Source organism: Panulirus ornatus, chromosome 11 (assembly GCF_036320965.1).
Source record: "Panulirus ornatus isolate Po-2019 chromosome 11, ASM3632096v1, whole genome shotgun sequence".
Taxonomy (NCBI): domain Eukaryota; kingdom Metazoa; phylum Arthropoda; class Malacostraca; order Decapoda; family Palinuridae; genus Panulirus; species Panulirus ornatus.
In genome coordinates this window covers 50,104,543-50,125,334 of record NC_092234.1, presented here as the reverse complement: position 1 = coordinate 50,125,334, position 20,792 = coordinate 50,104,543, and the positions used below count along the sequence as shown (strand labels likewise).

The window sequence follows — 20,792 nt, the reverse complement described above, 5'->3', positions numbered from 1 at the left end:
CTCCAGATACTGAAGCAACATACACTCTAGTTACTAAAGCAACACACTCCAGATACTGAAGCAACACACTCCAGAAACTGAAGCACCACACACCCCAATTACTGAAGCAACACACTCCAGTACTGAAGCAACACACTCCAGTACTGAAGCAACACACTCCAGATACTGAAGCAATACACACTCCAGATTCTGAAGCGACACACTTGTTACTGAAGCAACACACACTCCAGATAATGAAGCAACACACACTCCAGGATACTGAGGTAACACACTCGAGATACTGAAGCAACGCACTTCAGACACTGAAGCAACACACACTAAAGTAACTGAAGCACCACAAGTTCCATCACCTGTAACAACATACAGCTTACCACAGCTACTGAAGCACCACACAATCCCTATACCGCAGCACCCCGCACCCCACCTGCTCTCACCACAGTTACTGCAGCACCACACACTCAAGGCACTGCGACACCCCCCATCCCACCTACTGCAGCACGTTCGACCACAGATACTGCATCACCCCACACCCTTGCTACGACAGCACTACACACTCCAGATACGGAAGTAACACATACTCCAGATACTGAAGCAACACACTCCAGATACTAAAGCAACACACACTCCAGTTACTGAAGTAACATACTCGATACTGAAGCAACACACTCCAGATACGGAAGTAACACATACTCCAGGTACTGAAGCAACACATTCCAGATACTGAAGCAACACACACACACTTCAGATGCTGAAGCACCATACACTCCAGTTACTGAAGCAACACACTCCAGATACTAAAGCAACACACACTCCAATTACTGAAGCATCACACACTCGTTACTGAAGCAACAAACTCCATTTACTGAAGAAACACACTCCAGATACTGAAGCACCACACACTCCTGATACTGAAGGACCATACACTCCAGATGCGGAAGCAACACACTCCAGATACTGAAGCAACACACTCCAGCTGCTGAAGCAACACACTCGTTACTGAAGCAACACACACTCCAGATACTGAAGCAACACATACTCCAGATACTGAAGCAACACACTTTAGATACTGAAGCTCCACACACTCCTGATACTGAAGCACCACACACTCCAGTTACTGAAGCAATACACTCTAGATACTGAAGCAACACACACTTCAGATGCTGAAGCACCATACACTCCAGTTACTGAAGCCACACTCGTTACTAAAGCAACACACACTCCAGATACTGAAGCAACACACACTTCAGATGCTGAAGCACCATACATTCCAGATGCTGAAGCACCATGCACTTGTTACTGAAGCAACACACTTTAAATACTGAAGCAACACACTCCAGATACTGAAGCAACAAACTCCAGATGCTGAAGCAACACACACTCGTTACCGAAGCAACACACTCCAGACACTGAAGCACCACACACTCAAGCAGCACTAAATACTTCAGCAACTGAAGTACAACATACCCCAGCAGCAGCACACACTCCAGAAAATTAAGCATCACAGACTCCAGCTAACACACACTCCAGCTCCTGCGTCCCCACACACTTCAGCAGCCCTACACATCCCAAATCCTGCATACCTACACACTCCAGCAGCCCCACACACTCCAGCAGCCCTACATACCCCAGCGGCCCCACACACTCCAGCAGCTCCACACATCCCAGCAGCCCTACACACCCCAACAGACCCACGCACTCCAGTAGCCCCACACACACCAAAAGCCCCACACACTCTAGATGCCCCACACACCCCAGCAGCCCGACACACCCCAGCAGCCCTACACACACCAGCAGCCCCACACACTCCAGCAACTCCACACACCCCAGCAGCCCTACACACTCCAAAAGCCCCACACATCCCAGCAGCCCCACACACTCCAGCAGCCCCACACACTCTAGCAGCTCCACTCACCCCAGGAGCCTCACACACCTCAGGAGCCCCACACACTCCGGCAGCCTCAGACACCCCAGGAGGCCCACACACACTACAGCAGCCCCAGACATCCTAGCGACCCCAGACACCCCAGGAGCCCCACACACTCCAGCAACCGAAACACCAAACACTCGACAGTACACATGACTCCCCCAAAGACCTGTCTCCTTACAACTCACGCACACCTTTAATCCAGCCCGAGAGTGAAGCCTCCTCACCTGGCCTGGCTCTCTGGAGGGGGATAGGAGGCACCCCTCGAGCGGTGTCAGCAGCCGGCATTCACTCCAGCAGGAGCGTGAGTGTATGAATGACAGGAGCAGCGGCGTGGTGTTGGAGGAGGGCGGCTCGGGCCTGACACACCCACCACGCAAGGACCCGACGCCCGCCCAACCACCCACCCTCCCCTGCAAACCCACTCATCGCTCGAGGATAAACGAGACGGGCGCACAACCCACGGAGCCAAAATGATTTCCGGGGCATCACATACGCACATAGGTACCTGCATGCTGAGGAATGCACGACATACCGCGAGAAGGAGGAGGAGGAGGAGGAGGGGAGAAACAATGGCGGGGCGGAACTGGAAAATTAGGGAGAGTTCCGTGAGGGTCCGTCCCCCTTCGCGTCTCACGTTCGGACATACATCGACACGATGGAGAGGGGGTCAAGCATGAATGGACCGGACCTTCACGAGCGGAAGAAGATTGTAAATCGATCTTAGGGAAAGGGATGGTTGTGAATTGGTGTGGTTGTGGTCGGTCTAGCTATGACAGGAGCGCGGGCCGCGCCCTCCGCTACGCCAACCGACGCGTTAAAAAGCGATATGAATTTACCGAGCCATCCATATCTGTACACGACGATGCGGAAGTGCTAGCTAGTGTGGTGTTGCCGCTCCCAAGTCGACTTGTTTACCGTTCCGCTATTTTACCAACTGAACTTTCCTCGGCCTTGAGCTGAAAAGCAGGTTAACCAAATTATGAAAAGCGTCTCGTTTACCTTCGTTTGGAAAAAAACGATTACGAAAAAAAAAACCTACGTTATAATCAACACTACTTTCATTTTACTCTGAAAAAACGTCAAGTTTCTCTTAACGTATAGATTTACTCTTAGAGATTCCAAGAACACACAGGAAACGGGAACACCAGTTTGACTGTGCTCCGGGCGAGGGAAGGAACGCTACTGTGTGTTTCTTCAAAACGAGGGAGAAGACTCGCTACCGTTAGGGTCCCCCAAGGGACTGGTCAGGGAGGAAGGATCTGGGCCAGAGACGGACGGACCCGCCACCTCTCTACAGTAATCTAAACCAAAAATCTCGTTACGAAACCGACAGACTTCCCAGGGAGGGGAGGAATTGAATTTTGGGGAGGGTTTTTAGGGGGGGGGAGCATTTCGTTCCTTGCTCGTCCAGCTTCGCAAGATTCACATTATTAAACGAATAACTTGTGGCATCTGAGAAATTTCCTTTGCTTTTATTCTTTCCGTCCTTTTTTTTTTTCAAAATGTTGGAAAAATCCGATCCTGCAGGACTTTAAAAGATACAGAAAAAAAAATCACTGGGTTAAGAGGAGCGAGTGTGTGTGACAGGCGAGAGCAGCGGCGACACGTACCCTACGACGGTTGGGCCTCGACTGACACAAGACTCCGTGGTGGGCGGTGCTCTCGCTGCTGCAGCAACTGCATGCATGCTGTACGATGATCACCCGCGCTGCATTACTAGAAATCACCACCCGAAACCACGAATGACATTCCCCGCGTCCGGCGATCACACCGAACCCTATCGATCCGACACACGCAAATAAACCCATACTTTAATCTGAAATATTCAGAGGTGTTGTGCTTGCGTCTGACACGCCCGTGGGAGGGGAGAGATAGAGATTAGAGAGAGAGAGACACACAAGCGACGGCGAACATCGTCGTACCGCCGCCATCCATCCCGGTCCGCGAAGAATCAATACCAAAGTGCCCCCCTAACACGCCCCCCCCCCCCCCCCCCCACCACCCCGGGGATGGCAGAGCGAAAGCTGCCGTCGTAACCTACTACGGGTCTCTTCCCTCCGTCAGACACACACACACACACACACACACACACACACACAAACGCCAGTACTACTACCCTCCTCCCTATTCATTAGTGCCCATCTGGTCCCCTTCCTCCCTCCCCATATCCTCACCCACCCACAACCCATAGTGTCACTCCCTAAAGGAGCATTCCCGTTGTGGGACTTGGGGGGGAAGGGGTGGAATCTCTCGTTTGAATCCTCGTTTTATCATAAGTGGTTAAGTAAATCTGACGATGAGGAAGGGACGGGTTCGAACCCTTTATTTCCCAACACTCGGAAAAGACTTACTTCGAGCAAAGGGAAAGAATATATATATATATATATATATATATATATATATATATATATATATATATATATATATATATATATATGTGTGTGTGTGTGTGTGTGTGTGTGTGTGTGTGTGTGTGTTTCTGTGTATTAATCTCAAACACTGGGGAAAAAAATACTACAAGACAAATACCAAGATGAGCTTTACGATTTAGACATAAAAATCTCAGCCTCATATCGGACGGGCGAAAATTAAAAAGATATTTTTTTTTTTTTTCCTTCGTCGTCATCGGTGTCGTCCCACGGGAGGAGGGGCGGGCGAGCGCCCCATCAAAGATCATGCCAGCAGACGTATCCTCCTCCATCGAGTGTTTCTCTTTAACTGGGAGTGTGTTGGCAGAGGCTGTGTCTTCCAGAAGTTCCTCTCTCCACAGTGGCTGCACCAATTTGCCTGCCGCCCGGGCCCCCTACCTCCTCCTCCAGCCAGCCCCAGCTACTGCCCAATTGGGTGGTTAAGCGTCGCCTCTGCCGTAGACCTCCTCTGCGGCACCCTAACAGACGAACCACCCGGTTATCTTACGTGCACCGCACCCACAGAGGTATATCGACTGACTTTTATTTCTCTCTTGTGTCTCCTCTGATGATGTGATTATTACCCGAAAGTGCACTTGGGAACTTATCGTGATTCATTTTCCCCGTGGTCTCAAAGGAATATATATATATATATATATATATATATATATATATATATATATATATATATATATATATATATATATATATATGTATGTGTGTGTGTGTGTGTGTGTGTGTGTGTAATATATGTGTACATTTTTTTTCATACTATTCACTATTTCCCGCGTCAGCGAGGTTGCGTTAAGAACAGAGGACTGAGCCTTTGAGGGAATATCCTCACTTGGCCCCCTTCTCTGTTCCTTCTTTTGGAAAATTAAAAACGAGAGGGGAGGATTTCCAGCCCCGCGCTCCCTCCCCTTTTAGTCGCCTTCTACGACACGAAGGGAATACGTAGGTATTCTTTCTCCCCTATCCCCAGGGATGATATACATATATATATATGTATATATATATATATATATATATATATATATATATATATATATATATATATATATATATATATATATATATATATAATGTAACCCCATTCATGCTCTACGTGTCGTAGAAGGCGACTATAAGAGGCGAGAGCCGGTGGTTGGAAATCCTCCCATTTCGTATCACTTTTCAAAAGAAGGAACAGAGCAAGGAGCCAAGTGAGGTACTTTCTCTCTATGGCTCTCTCATCTGTTCTTGAGCGCAACCTCGCTCACGCGGGAAGTGGAGAGAGAGAGAGAGAGAGAGAGAGAGAGAGAGAGAGAGAGAGAGAGAGAGAGAGAGAGAGAGAGAGAGAGAGAGAGAGAGAGAGAGTCATGAGAGTAGCATGAAATCCATGTACGAGAGAGAGAGAGAGAGAGAGAGAGAGAGAGAGAGAGAGAGAGAGAGAGAGAGAGAGAGAGAGAGAGAGAGAGTCAAGAGAGTAACATGAAATCCAGGAGATCTTACCAGACAATATTACAACCTCATCCCTCCCCGCGCGTCTCGTGCCACAGTTTTCCCTCTTCGGAAAACTGGAGAAAAATGTATCGGGGAAAACCACACGTGGGTTATTTCTATATTTGCATATACGTCTTGGCGAGAGAGAGGAGGGAAATACGGAGGACGTATTTGTTGACACTGGTGCAAAGAATAAAAAGGAAGGAAGAAAAAAAAATCGTCGGTCGGATTTTGATGTGAATACGACGACGACGCCTCCTCCTCTCCGTCCACGACCGTCGCAGCCAGGCGTCCGTGGGTCCTTCTTGCCAGGTGACGAATTACCCCAATCAGGTCACGAGCATAGAGGAGCTCAGCCAATCACTTACGAGTCTCTTAGCCTTCGGCCATAAATAAACCAATCACTCGCGCGCCACTCGTCAATAGACTCACCCGACCAATCGCTCGGCCCTCACGTGAGCAGGAGTGACCCCCCACCATCACGTGTGGGGGACACTCCTAGATCTGCAGGACCAATCACGTGGGACACTCCTAGATCCGTAGGACCAATCACCTGGGACAATCCTAGACAGGAATCACCAATCACGGGGCCCCCTTTTGTGATTGGCGTGTGAGATACGACACACACACACTCCACACCCCCACCGCCGCCCTAACAACCCCAACGAGGTCATTCGACACAATCCCCGAATCACTTCGGACGGCGATGAACTCACAAGACGGGACGACCCTACCCATCCCCCCACCCACCCAACCCCACCCCTATCTCAACCCCAAACTGGGCGGGGACGACCTGACCTCTGCCATCTGCCCTGGAGGGACAGGTCCCTGAGATCCCGTCGTCATACCCCCAGATAGGGATCGCACCATCACGGCCTCCAACACCCCGAACCCCACCTCACCCCAATGGGTCACACCGCCGACCGCGCCCAAGGTAAGGGGGAAGGGGGGGGGTGTCTTCGTACCGTCGTGCACATAAGGTGGTTGAAATGCGTACTCACAGAGAGAGAGAGAGAGAGAGAGAGAGAGAGAGAGAGAGAGAGAGAGAGAGAGAGAGAGAGAGAGAGAGAGAGAGAGAGGACCACACGTGGCCTAAAAAATTTCTCGCTTCTGTTCATATGCCTCGTGTTCTGGATAGATCATAACACGATGGCGGCCCGGGACCAACATGGGGGGGAAATAAAAGAAGCTTATTTTTCCTCCCAAAAAGAGAAGAGACTTTCAATCAGACCACAGGACCTAGCCAGGCAGACACAGGACCCGCCAGGCAGACACAGGACCCGCCAGGCAGATAGAACCCGTCAGGCAGATAGGGCCCGCCAGGCAGATAGAACCCGCCAGGCAGACAGGGCCCGCCAGGCAGATAGGACCCGGCCTGCAGATCAGGACCCGGCCTGCAGACAAGCCCCATCAGGCAGACAGGACCCGCCAGGCAGACGGACCCGCCAGGCAGACACAGGACCCGCCAGGCAGATAGGACCCGGCCTACAGACAGGCTGGGACCAGCAAACAGACTGGCGTGCCCCCATCAGACAAGACGGAACCGGCAAAAGACGCGACCAAGGCAGACAGGCGTGTCCTAGCAGAGAGTGCAGACCTAGCAGACAGGCGTGTCCTAGCAGAGAGTGCAGACCTAGCAGACAGGCGTGTCCTGGCAGAGAGTGCAGACCTAGGAGACAGGCGTGTCCTAGCAGAGAGTGCAGACCTAGCAGACAGAGGGGTGTCCTAGCAGAGAGTGCAGACCTAGCAGACAGGCGCGTGTCCTAGCAGAGAGTGCATACCTAGCAGACAGGCGTGTCCTAGCAGAGAGTGCAGACGTAGCAGACAGGCGCGTGTCCTAGCAGAAACTGCATACCTAGCAGACAGGCGTGTCCCAACGGACCATACAGGCCCAAGGAGAGGCGTGCACTTGCTTCACAGGGCAGGGCCCAGCAGACTGGAGCAGACCCAGCAGACAGGCGTATGCCAGCAGACAGGACAGATAGACCCAAGTCTGGCTGTGTGGTGGCGGCAGCCGGGGAGTATTGACGACATCCCCCAGACACCTGTCTGGCACAGCTGGTCTGTCTGGCACGGCGCATCTGTCTGGCACGGCGCATCTGTGTTTGTCTGTGTGTGTGTGTGTGTGTGTGTGTGTGTGTGTGTGTGTGTGTGTGTGTGTGTCTATGCTTGAGTCACCTTGAGAGAACGGTCATACCCGCACACCCGCTGAGCAAAACACACCACGACCACCACCACCATCACCATCCCTGCAGGAGGGAGTCATGTGATGCCTACACGCACTTGGGCGTTCGCTCACCTCCTCCCCCACCAGTAACGTCAACACACGCGCTATAATGTCCTCGGAACTCGAACTGGCACCAGAAATTGGACGAGAAAATGAATTCCTTGGCATCCTCTCCATACAATTCATCCGCTCCACTCTAAATCACGCCTCACCGGTCTAGTCTTAACCTTCTGAAAAAGCAGCCTTTACAAAATATGTCGCAAATTATCCAAAATAGAACGCTGAGAACCACCACTAGCTACCGAGTAACACTATACACTCAACACTTATCGCATGAGACAAAGATCCTCACAATACAATCGCATCTTAGCGTACTCGCCGTTCAATTCTTTGCAACAGCATCAGACCCCCTCCCATCCAAAGCACTCCTTAACTAACCACCGATTGTGTTTCGACCTACCCTTGCTTCACACCCTTCGCTTACAGATCCCCTTTATCAAACGTTACACTAACAAAACACATACACAATGAAATCACCCCATCAATCACTGAAACCGGCCTCTTAACACAATCTTGAATAACCACAAACCAGATGTACATTCATCTGAAACCACACTCCCAAGACACACACGAGTCACACTTTCCCCATGTATGCTCTGGACACAGCATCACCCGTCCCTCTGTTACTACAAACACTGATTCAACACATCCCACGACCCTTCATGTCCACGCTCCAACTAACACAATGAAAACAACGAACACTTATGGTTCAGATGCCCCGCACTCTCTCAACACACACACACACACACATCACTACATTTTATGAACCTATGGTCCCGTCCAGTGGACGTGGCTGGTTTCCTAGGAGCTGCAGGGGCTTCGTAAAGATAGGAGGGACCTGCGGCACAAATAGGTATACACTATATATATATATATATATATATATATATATATATATATATATATATATATATATATATATATATATATATATATGCATGAAACCATGAGGAAAGTGAAACACGATAAGTTCCTAAGTGCACTATCGCGTAATGATCACATCGTCAGGGAAGAAACAAGAATGAAATGGAAGACGTAGAACAGTCAGTTGATATAACAAGGAAGAGACGTAGCTAAGACGCCATATGCTATATCACGCAACACTGTGACCTCTTACAAAATTATAATATATATATATATTCGTTTTGCATCCAAATCTTCTCCATTCAAACTCAGCCCAATTAACGTGCCCCTCTACCCTGCTAAACCTGATAACTTTGCTTTTATCTATTTTTACTTTCAACCCTCTCCTCTCACACACTCTTCCTAACTAAGTCACCTTCTGGAGTTTCTCTCTTGAATCTGCACCAGTGCTGTGTCATCACCAAACAATATCTGACTCACTTCCCCCAATCCTACAAACTGCATACTCGCCCCTCTCTCCAAAACTCTTGCATTTACCTCCCTTACCACCCGATCCATTAACAAATTAAACAATCATGGTGACATCACACACCCCGACCCATAGACCAACCTTCACCGGGAACCATTCACTCTCCTCTCTTCCTACTCGTACACACGCCTTACAACTTTGATGGAAAAGATTCTCACCGCTTCTACAAGCTATCTTCCCACACCTTTATATTCTTAAGACCTTCCACAAGACATTCCTATCAGCTCTTATCATACGCTCCCTCTCTCCAAATCCATAAACGCGACATGCAAGTTTTTTTTGCTTCTCTAGACATTTCTCACGTATACGTTCTTTTGAAGCATACGTCTGATCCACACATCCTCTACCACCTCTGAAACCACACTGCTCCTCCCCCAGTCTGATGCTATGCACGTGCTTTAGCCCTTTCCAATGCAACTTACATGTAAACTCAACAAAGTTTTACATACATACATACATACATATATATATATATATATATATATATATATATATATATATATATATATATATATATATATATATATATATATATATATATATATATATATATATATATATATATATATATGAAAATTCACCTTTCGCGAGGCTGTATAATAGTTGGGAGCACAGTCTCATTAAAGAACTTCTCACATCAAAGGAATCCAACACAATCTTGGAATGCATGATCCTGTGGGAAAATATCCTGGGTAACACCAAGACCCTTTATTAGGAACGGGTAATGGGGTAATTATGGGAATACAGAAAATTATATATAAATATATATACATATATATATATATATATATATATATATATATATATATATATATATATATATATATATATATATATATATATATATATATCACACTTGGTCTTCGCTTTCCGCGACAGCGAGCTGGTTTCAATGACAGACGTAGAATGGCCCCATCACCCACTAGATGTAAACGTATAATGCACTGACACCAGAACCCCTTATCCATACCTAACCCTGACGCCTTACACCCCAGACTCCGTGGTTTAACCCTGATTGCACCATATGCCCTGGTTCAGCCCAATAACACGTCGCTCCCTGTATACCACATCACAACTATTCTCTGTATCCCATGCACGCCTCGCACCCTCCTGCACGTTAAGTCACAGATAAGACAGGGCATCTTTCATTCCATCCTTCCATCTCGTCCTCGTTTTCCCGCTCTTCCTTGTCCCCTTCATTCTTGATCCGTACATTCTCTTCATCTTTCTCTTCTCACTCATCTCCGTATTTCCAAACCAATCCAACACACCCTCTTAAGCTGCGTTGGAACATGCTCTGCTTATTTCCACACCTCTATATACCCTGTTCCTTACCTGATCAACTCTCCTCACGCCACACTGAACCTCCACCACATCCAACCTCTTCAGTACACTGCATTTTTACGCCCCACGAACTCGCACCCACACAGCCCTGCTGGGACCACTACACCATCAGACATACACGTCTTCGCCCTCAAAAGACTGTGCCCTCACAGGACTCTTGCCCCCCAACCCCACCTCTATATAGTCCACTTCCTCTCCCACAATTCCATCCACTCCCGCGTCCTCTTGAATGGATCCGCAACACTCCACCATCTCCAGGATTCTTCCATCAATTTCCAACTCCTAGCCAACCTCTCTCTCTCTCTCTCTCTCTCTCTCTCTCTCTCTCTCTCTCTCTCTCTCTCTCTCTCTCTCTCCCCTTGCTTAAACCTCACATCCATATCTCTATTCACATTCGTTTTCAATAATAATGATAACAAGATGCACTGCGTCCGCTTATCGTACACGATACAGACGCATACATGAATCATGTAGAATGATGGAGATAAATGTACCAGAAAGGAGGAGGAGGAGGAGGAAGAGGAGGAGTAGGATCAAGACGGGGTTGGCTCGCCGTCTGGGGCCGGGTGATCTCCCGGGGGGTGAAGTTGTGGTGTGCCGCTGCACAGGACCTGCTTGGCTGTTTGGCCTCCCTTGATAGCCTGTATCGGCGGCTCGTATTTATCGGCGTTGTGAGGGAGGGAAGGGAGGTTGATGGCCTCCCGCGGGGGTGGAGTTACGGGTCAGCCCCGTCATGTGACGTGCCTCCCCCCAGATGGTAGGCTGGGTCTTGCCTGGCGCGCCGGCAATTAAGTCGGTGCCTCCGGCAGCAGTGGAGAGAGGGAGGCAGGAACGGCCCACTCTTAATCTCTTTGGCTTCAGGAGGTTTTAACGTTTATAAAACTCTCCCAAGGTACAGGTAATTTGTGGATAATTGAAACTTATATATATATATATATATATATATATATATATATATATATATATATATATATATATATATATATATATATATATATATATATATATTTTTATACTTTGTCGCTAAATCCCGCGTTTGCGAGGTAGCGCAAGGAAACAGACGAAAGAAATGGCCCAACCCCCCCCATACACATGTATATACATACGTCCACAAACGCAAATATACATACCTACACAGCTTTCCATGGTTTACCCCAGACGCTTCACATGCCTTGATTCAATCCACTGACAGCACGTCAGCCCCGGTATACCACATCGCTCCAATTCACTCTATTCCTTGCCCTCCTTTCACCCTCCTGCATGTTCAGGCCCCGATCACACAAAATATTTTTCACTCCATCTTTCCACCTCCAATTTGGTCTCCCTCTTCTCCTTGTTCCCACCACCTCCGACACATATATCCTCTTGGTCAATCTTTCCTCACTCATCCTCTCCATGTGCCCAAACCACTTCAAAACACCCTCTTCTGCTCTCTCAACCACGCTCTTTTTATTTCCACACATCTCTCTTACCCTTACGTTACTCACTCGATCAAACCACCTCACACCACACATTGTCCTCAAACATCTCATTTCCAGCACATCCATCCTCCTGCGCACAACTCTATCCATAGCCCACGCCTCGCAACCATACAACATTGTTGGAGCCACTATTCCTTCAAACATACCCATTTTTGCTTTCCGAGATAATGTTCTCGACTTCCACACATTCTTCAAGGCCCCCAGAATTTTCGCCCCCTCCCCCACCCTATGATCCACTTCCGCTTCCATGGTTCCATCCGCTGCCAGATCCACTCCCAGATATCTAAAACACTTCACTTCCTCGTTTTTCTCCATTCAAACTCACCTCCCAATTGACTTGACCCTCAACCCTACTGTACCTAATATATATATATATATATATATATATATATATATATATATATATATATATATATATATATATATATATATATATATATATATCTTTTTTTTCTTTCAAACTATTCGCCATTTCCCGCATTAGCGAGGTAGCGTTAAGAACAGAGGACTGGGCCTTTGAGGGAATACCCTCACCTGGCCCAATTCTCTGTTCCTTCTTTTGAAAAAAAAAAAAAAACGAGAGGGGAGGATTTCCAGCCCCCCGCTCCCTCCCCTTTTAGTCGCCATCTACGACACGCAGGGAATACGTGGGAAGTATTCTTAATCCCCTATCCCCAGGGATGAAATATATATATATATATATATATATATATATATATATATATATATATATATATATATATATATATATATATATATATTTATATATATATATATATATATATATATATATATATATATATATTCTTATGAGTCCACGGGGAAATTGAAACACGATAAGTTCCCAAGTGCACTTTCGTGTAATAATCACATCAGGGGAGACACAGGAGAGAAATATAAGTCAGTTGATATACATCGAAGAGACGAAGCTATATATGTATATATATATATATATATATATATATATATATATATATATATATATATATATATATATATTGGTAAGGATCACAATTGAGCGAGTGATCAGATATATTCATACGAGTCCACGGGGGAAATGAAACACGATAAGTTCCTAAGTGCACTTTCATGTAATAATCACATCATTAGGGGAGATAATACAGGAGAGAAATACAACAGTCAGATGACATACAACGAAGAGACGTAACAGTTAGGACGCCATTTGGTAGGCGCAATGACAAACATGTGACGCACGTATGTGACGCGCACATTACGTCACGCATGTGCCGGACTCACAGGAACACATAAACTCAAAAAAAAAAAAAAATGACCCTCAACTTGTTATTCAATAAAACTGATACCTTAAGCGTAGCTATAGATGGTAAATATCGGTAAATTTCGTTCCGAACGAGACCCAAATATCGAATCGATCGGCGATACAGCATCGTGGCTAAGACCCCCCGGCTCGAGTATCATCCCCACGCAATACTTGTAATATTGTAACCACTAATGGGCCGTGATCCCAGAGAACCTTCCCCCCCCCACTCCAAAGCATCCTCCCACAAACCCACCTCACAAAAACCCCTCACCTCCCACACAACCCACCTCACAAAAACCCCTCACCTCCCACACAACCCACTTCACAAAATTCCCTCACCTCCCACACAACCCACTTCACAAAATCCCCTCACCTCCTACAACCCATACCCCCTCCAGCAAGCCAACAACCTTCCCAAAGAATCCTCTAATAGTCCCACCTCACAAAGCCTTCACACCCTTCCTACAACCCATAACCCATCCCCTCCCCAAGTCAACAACTCCCTCCAAAAAAAAAAAAACCCTCCACCTCACAAAACCCTCACCTCCTACAATGCACCCCTCCTCCCCCCTAGTCAACACCCACCTAATAACCCTCTAAACAAACCCCCTATCAAACCCCTTCACCTCCAACAACCTTTTCCCCTCCCTCAAACCCCTTCACCTCCAACAACCTTTTCCCCCCCCTCAAACCCCTTCACCTCCAACAACCTTTCCCCCCCCCCTCAAACCCCTTCACCTCCAACAACCTTTTCCCCCCCGCCACCCCCCAATCCCCTTCTCCCTCCTCCTCCCCCACCTCCAAGTGAACCATCAAGGCAAGCCAATCACAACTTCCTCCCTCCGCTCACCGTGACCCCCACCCCGGGGGAAATTGTTGAGTCCACAACTTTACAACTATGACCAGTGACGGGACATTACCTACTACCCCCCCCAGACCACACGACATTTAATCAACCAACCCACGAGTCTGACAACACACTTCCCACTGGGCCAACACCGCTCGTGATGACACCCTGTCTACAACTGTTACGACTACCTGGGAATGGCACATAATAGATCCCAGCAACGGAGCACAGTGCAGGGTTGATGAGCAAGGTGCAACTAACCCCCCAGCATATCAATGTTGTTATTATCATTATCACAGTTGTCATTATGGCTATGCTAATCATTACTGTTATCAATATTATCATCATTTATCATTATCATCATTGCTATTACTATCATTATTATTATTATTATTATTATTATTATTATTATTATTATTATTATTATTATCATTATTGTTATCATTATCATTATTATTATCATTATTATTATCATTATCATAATTGTTATTATTATCATTATTACTATCATTATCATCATTATCTTTATCATTATCATTATTATTATTATCATCATAATTACTACTACTCTTACTATGTAACTTCCATGCGTCCCTCTGTCTTGCATCACTGGAGTTGGCCTGCAACACGAGACCAATACAAACCGCCCGAGCGATGGATGATCAAGCCCCGTACCACGACCACATCACATGTCCCAAGTTGGCGGAGAAGATTCTGGAACTTCCAGGGAAAAATGACGCGAGCCCAGCGGGAGGCGTTACAGCTGGGTCATACAGAGCCGGTCTTCCCCCCACGGCCGACGGACGTAACACTCCCGGTGATTGTAACGATGTTTTACCTTATGCTACGAGGTGATTCAACCACAAATACAACAAAGATGATAAGAATTGTGCGAAGGGTTGTCATCTGCAAGGGGAAATGTTATGGTGGACCGACCTTACTTACGTGGCTCACTCACAACCTCCAAGCTCAACCTCTCGCAGCCCTTAACCTCAGGGTTGGAACCTCCAAGGAACCTTTGAGGTCTGGGTTCCATCCCCCAGGAACCCACAGTCTCGCGACTCCTTTCCCCCCAAAGAACCTCCCAGCCTCAGGGCTCCATCCTTCCAAACCCCCAACCTCACCACTCCACTCCATAAGGAAACCCTTAACCTCTGGGTTCCATTCCCGAGGGAGTTTCAACCTCGAGGCTCCATCCCCAAGGAAACCCCCTCCCCTTTACCTTAGCGCTCCTCCACCTCCCTAACCCTCAGGGCTCCGCCCACCGGAACCCAGAACCCAGCCCAATTCAACACAGGACCACAAAAGGCGAAGGAAAAAAATATACATATATATCCCACAGCCACTGTATACTGGCTCTGGCCGACGCTTCCACCCTACCCGCTCGGCTGACCTGACCACCTCCCGTGATGCTAAGAGATTCCCAGCAACAGTCACGGTCAGCGAATATCTTTCTCTCTTTTTTTCCTCCCCTTTGAAGGAGAAGGAATAAATCAGACTGCGTGAGCGGCCGGACACAAACCGCCATCTTTACGGTGAACGGCCGATGTATAAAAGTCCTTCGCAGACGTCTCCAGCCACCACAGTGGCATGAAGGTCTTTGTATATATATATATATATATATATATATATATATATATATATATATATATATATATATATATATATATATATATATTCTTTCATACTATTTGCCATTTCCTGCGTCAGCGAGGTAGCGTTAAGAACAGAGGACTGGGCCTTTGAGGGAATATCCTCACTTGGCCCCCTTCTCTGTTCCTTCTTTTGGAAAATCAAAAAAAAAAAAAAAAAGAGAGGGGAGGATTTTCAGCCACCCGCTCTCTCCCCTTTTAGTCGCCTTCTACGACACGCAGGGAATACGTGGGAAGTATTCTTTCTCCCCTATCCCCAGGGATAATATATATATATATATATATATATATATATATATATATATATATATATATATATATATATATATATATATATATAATGTTCCAGTTGCTAACACTGCCCACAAGAAATACGCAAAGACAAGTCAGCCATCAGAAGTCGCGGTAAACTGAGAATCTATCATGTCTCAAATAACTGAGGTATTATTGTTTACGTGTCAACGTTGTAGAAACCTGCAGATCATTGAGAAACCATAAGACGAGATCGATCCATATACCTAATTGATAATGTTATGTGTAACACCTACAAGACTGTGTTCAAAAGATTATTAGCTTGGTGGATTTAGCTTGAAGCTGAAGACCTTCGTTAATTTAAAACCCTGGCAGTTGATAGGCCAAAAAGCCCAGCTAACCATACACTTCGTCACCGTTACCAGCGAAATGAAACACGAGACAAAACAGGGGAGAGAAAAAAAGTGGAATATTAACGAACGGGTCGGAGCTGGCAGACTCGCCCACTTGTTATTACCCTCCCGCAACACACACGAACACAACAGGGAGTCGGGCGTAACCTACCCACCGACCACCACAACATATTTTCCTGTGAAACTGAAAAACTCGGGTCCTTTTTTTTTTTTTGAACATCTGAATGGTTTGTGTGTGTGTGTGTGTGTGTGTGTGTGTGTGTGTGTGTGTGTCAGTCATAACCTATTTGTACTAAACGTGAAGGGAGTTCTACGTAGACTCGCGAGGCTCCTTAAAGGCAGTGACCAAACATAAGAAGCACAATCTAGTTTTGGCTTCATGTGAGACGTGAACAGTTTGCTGGGCATTACCTTATCCATACTCTCCTTTACAGTTCCTCTGACGACTGTTTAGGTACTCCTGCAGTATGTTTCCTCCTAAGCAATGATCTCGCCGAAGCCTTGTCCTCTCTCTCTCTGTGTTCTCCTCTCATTACCTTCACTCTCCTCGAGTTGAATGCAATCAGCCGTGAATATGATGAACTACACATTCTGCTTCTGGTTCCTTGATACAGTCGTCATCCTTCTGTACTTCCCTCATGACCCTGACATGATCCGCAAACATATTCAGGTCCAGTCCTCCTGGCAAGTCATTTAATGTAATGACCAGGAAGTACAATGGTCCCAGTAGTGGCCCCTGTGGTACATCGCTGGTGACCCCCATCCCATTCCCGGGCAGGATCCTGTTACCGTTCGTCCTCTGTTCCCTTCCACTAAAGGTATTTTCTGCTCAGTCTATCAAGCTCTTTCCTCTTTATTCCTGCCAGAAGATCCAGCTTCTCTACCAAGTACGTGTGTGGGTCAGTGTCGAAAGCTTTCTGGCAGTCCAAACACACACGCGGTCCACCCATCCTTCCCTCGTGCCTAAGAGATTCGTTACGTATGACCTCTCTTCTCTAAAAAAAAGAAAAAAAATTGTTTCTGTATTTCATTTTGGTAGTTTCCCCTTTTGCATAAACTCATCCATTCTCTTCAGTTTGTCACAAACCACAATCGTCCGAGACTCGCAGACACGCGGTCCAACGCAATTTCTCTGTCGTCTTTCTTAAAGGACAAGTACGACATCTGCCCTCCTCTACTCTCCCTCGTCACTGTGCTTTCCCTCCAGCGATATATTGGTAAGATCTGCCGGGCCCAATCCCCGGATCGCTGGTCCCCGCTTTATGAGGCCCGTTCTCCGGGTGTAAAGGTCCTATTTTTAGCTCTCTGGATCCATTGTTGTGTGTCCAGTTCCAGGCGACCGGACGTAAAACTGTGAATATTTTCCTTGATTGCTAACTGGAGGGAATGGCTCGGGGAGGGGGAGGTGAAGTTTAGGGAGGTTCCTAAGAATGCGCTGAGGAGGAGAATGAGAAGGGGGGAAAAGAGGAGGAAAGAAGGGAGGGTAATGGTTCCTGGGGATCAACCCAGGTCATCCACTGTTAGCCTGTGTGTGTGTGTGTGTGTGTGTGTGTGCGCGTGTGTGTGTGTGGGTGGGTGCCTTTACTTGAATCTGTGAAGTTTACTTACTAAGCATATTCACTTCAAATCCAGAACATTATAGAAAAATCACCAATAACTAAAATATGGTATGTTCATCAGAAATTTCTTGTATGAAAACAGCACCCGTGTTACACGACCTGTATATATATACTTGGCGTGGCCAGATCTACGGTGGAAAGCAGCGTTAGCTGACGCGCCGACTCCTCGCCAAGACGTTTGTTGCCCGTGAGCGCTGGGGAGACCGAGGTTGGGTTTGATAAAGCTATCTATACAGAGCAAGACGTTATCTCCCTCTCTCCCTCCCTCCCTGCAAATGCCTGGCTCCCATTCCACGATGAGAGAGATGCGATGCTCTCGAGCAGAAAACAATGATGGAAATTTCTGATTCCCTCATCTGTTGTATGAATAAGGGAACAGAATATTGGATGGATCATAATAATAAAAAAAAATATATATAGCATCTGGAATCTTGATTTATATATTAACATAAAATGGTCTCAACTTCCACTCATACACCCACATACAGGCTTCTCTTAACAAGGAAATAATAGACAGGATTCTTTTTTTGTTTTTTTTTTGGTAGGGGGTTATTTAATTTCTTTTTAGGGGGGGAAGGGGGCGCTTTACAGATTGTACACTAATAGTGGTTCAGCAGCGGAGGTGGTGTGGCCATCATCTGGCTTCAAGCCAAGGGACTGCCAGGCAAAAGCCATCTATTGACGAACGTCAAGAGAAAATGTAGTTATTTCAGGAGTAACTCATTTATAAACCCTTTTAATAACTATTTTTTTTTTCTTTTTCTTCCTCTCATCTTCCTCCTTTCAAAATCAGAATGATTTTGAAAGAGGTAAACACATGCGTGTGTGGTATTTCATCAGGAGGTGGAAGCGTTCCTCTCACAAGTTCAAAAGTTCGAACCTTGCTCGCACAAGTTCAAAAGTTCGCATGTCGTGAAACTGGTTAACAATTTCCGGTTCTACGCCTATTGGCTGCAACGGTCATTAACGTCGAGAGCGACGGCCTCATTTTGTATCAATACGTTGAGGAAGAAAAAAAATAATATCTCGACCACCTCCCTCAGGGGTTTAGGATAACTCTAAGATGTGGAACTGATTTTCTATGAGATCTAAGAAAAAAAGAAACCAATATAATTAAGGCCAAGCACAGGGTACGATTATACACTCCCAGTAATGGCCATTTTAAGAGCAGGTGGTCGGTACTTACCGGGCCCGTCCGTGTCCACGGCCGTAGCTGTCCTGAGGGCCGTGTGCACCACGGACCCCACTCCACCTCACGGACAGACTTCAACACGACTTGTTACGGTTCATATTAATAGTATGAAAAGACATTGAGTTATTCGTCTTGAAACTTTCACTGGATGTATGAAGTTTATCATATATTCCCAACATATTCCTCATACACGATATATCGCGTGTCAAATCCATGATCAACTTCTGGTTCAAGAATATATTTCCGTGGAAGCGTCAGTTGGAAATAATCAGAAATTTATGGGTAAACGTATTGGCGACTGGGTATGCCATTGTCTCAATATATATATATATATATATATATATATATATATATATATATATATATATATATATATATATATTTTTTTTTTTTTTTTATTATACTTTGTCGCTGTCTCCCGCGTTTGCGAGGTAGCGCAAGGAAACAGACGAAAGAAATGCCCCCCCCCCCATACACATGTATATACATACGTCCACACACGCAAATATACATACCTACGCAGCTTTCCATGGTTTACCCCAGACGCTTCACATGCCTTGCTTCAATCCACTGACAGCACGTCAACCCCGGTATACCACATCGCTCCAATTCACTCTATTCCTTGCCCTCCTTTCACCCTCCTGCATGTTCAGGCCCCGATCACACAAAATCTTTTTCACTCCATCTTTCCACCTCCAATTTGGTCTCCCTCTTCTCCTTGTTCCCTCCACCTCCGACACATATATCCTCTTGGTCAATCTTTCCTCACTCATCCTCTCCATGTGCCCAAACCACTTCAAAACACCCTCTTCTGCTCTCTCAACCACGCTCTTTTTATTTCCACACATCTCTCTTACCCTTACGTTACTCACTCGATCAAACCACCTCACACCACACATTGTCCTCAAACATCTCATTTCCAGCACATCCATCCTCCTGCGCACAACTCTATCCATAGCCCACGCCTCGCAACCATACAACATTGTTGGAACCACTATTCCTTCAAACATACCCATTTTTGCTTTCCGAGAAAATGTTCTCGACTTCCACACATTCTTCAAGGCCCCCAGGATTTTCGCCCCCTCCCCCACCCTATGATCCACTTCCGCTTCCATGGTTCCATCCGCTGCCAGATCCACTCCCAGATATCTAAAACACTTCACTTCCTCCAGTTTTTCTCCATTCAAACTCACCTCCCAATTGACTTGACCCTCAA

The 20,792-nt window shown here is 46.5% G+C and overlaps 1 protein-coding gene across 9 annotated transcripts in view; it reads right to left on the bottom strand.

The window, feature by feature from the left end:
* The window catches only part of Cbp53E (Calbindin 53E), a 511,499-nt gene extending 507,903 nt beyond the window's left edge, over positions 1–3,596 (bottom strand). For 7 of the 9 annotated variants that reach the window (XM_071667001.1, XM_071666998.1, XM_071667008.1 and 4 more), the window contains exon 1: positions 3,538–3,596. The gene's annotated coding sequence lies outside the window, so the exon portion shown is untranslated. Of the gene's footprint in view, positions 1–2,151; positions 2,173–3,484; positions 3,506–3,537 lie in introns of those variants that run through there. The other 2 variants (XM_071666999.1, XM_071667000.1) reach the window with 2 other exon arrangements.
* Between the last annotated feature and the right edge of the window lie 17,196 nt (positions 3,597–20,792).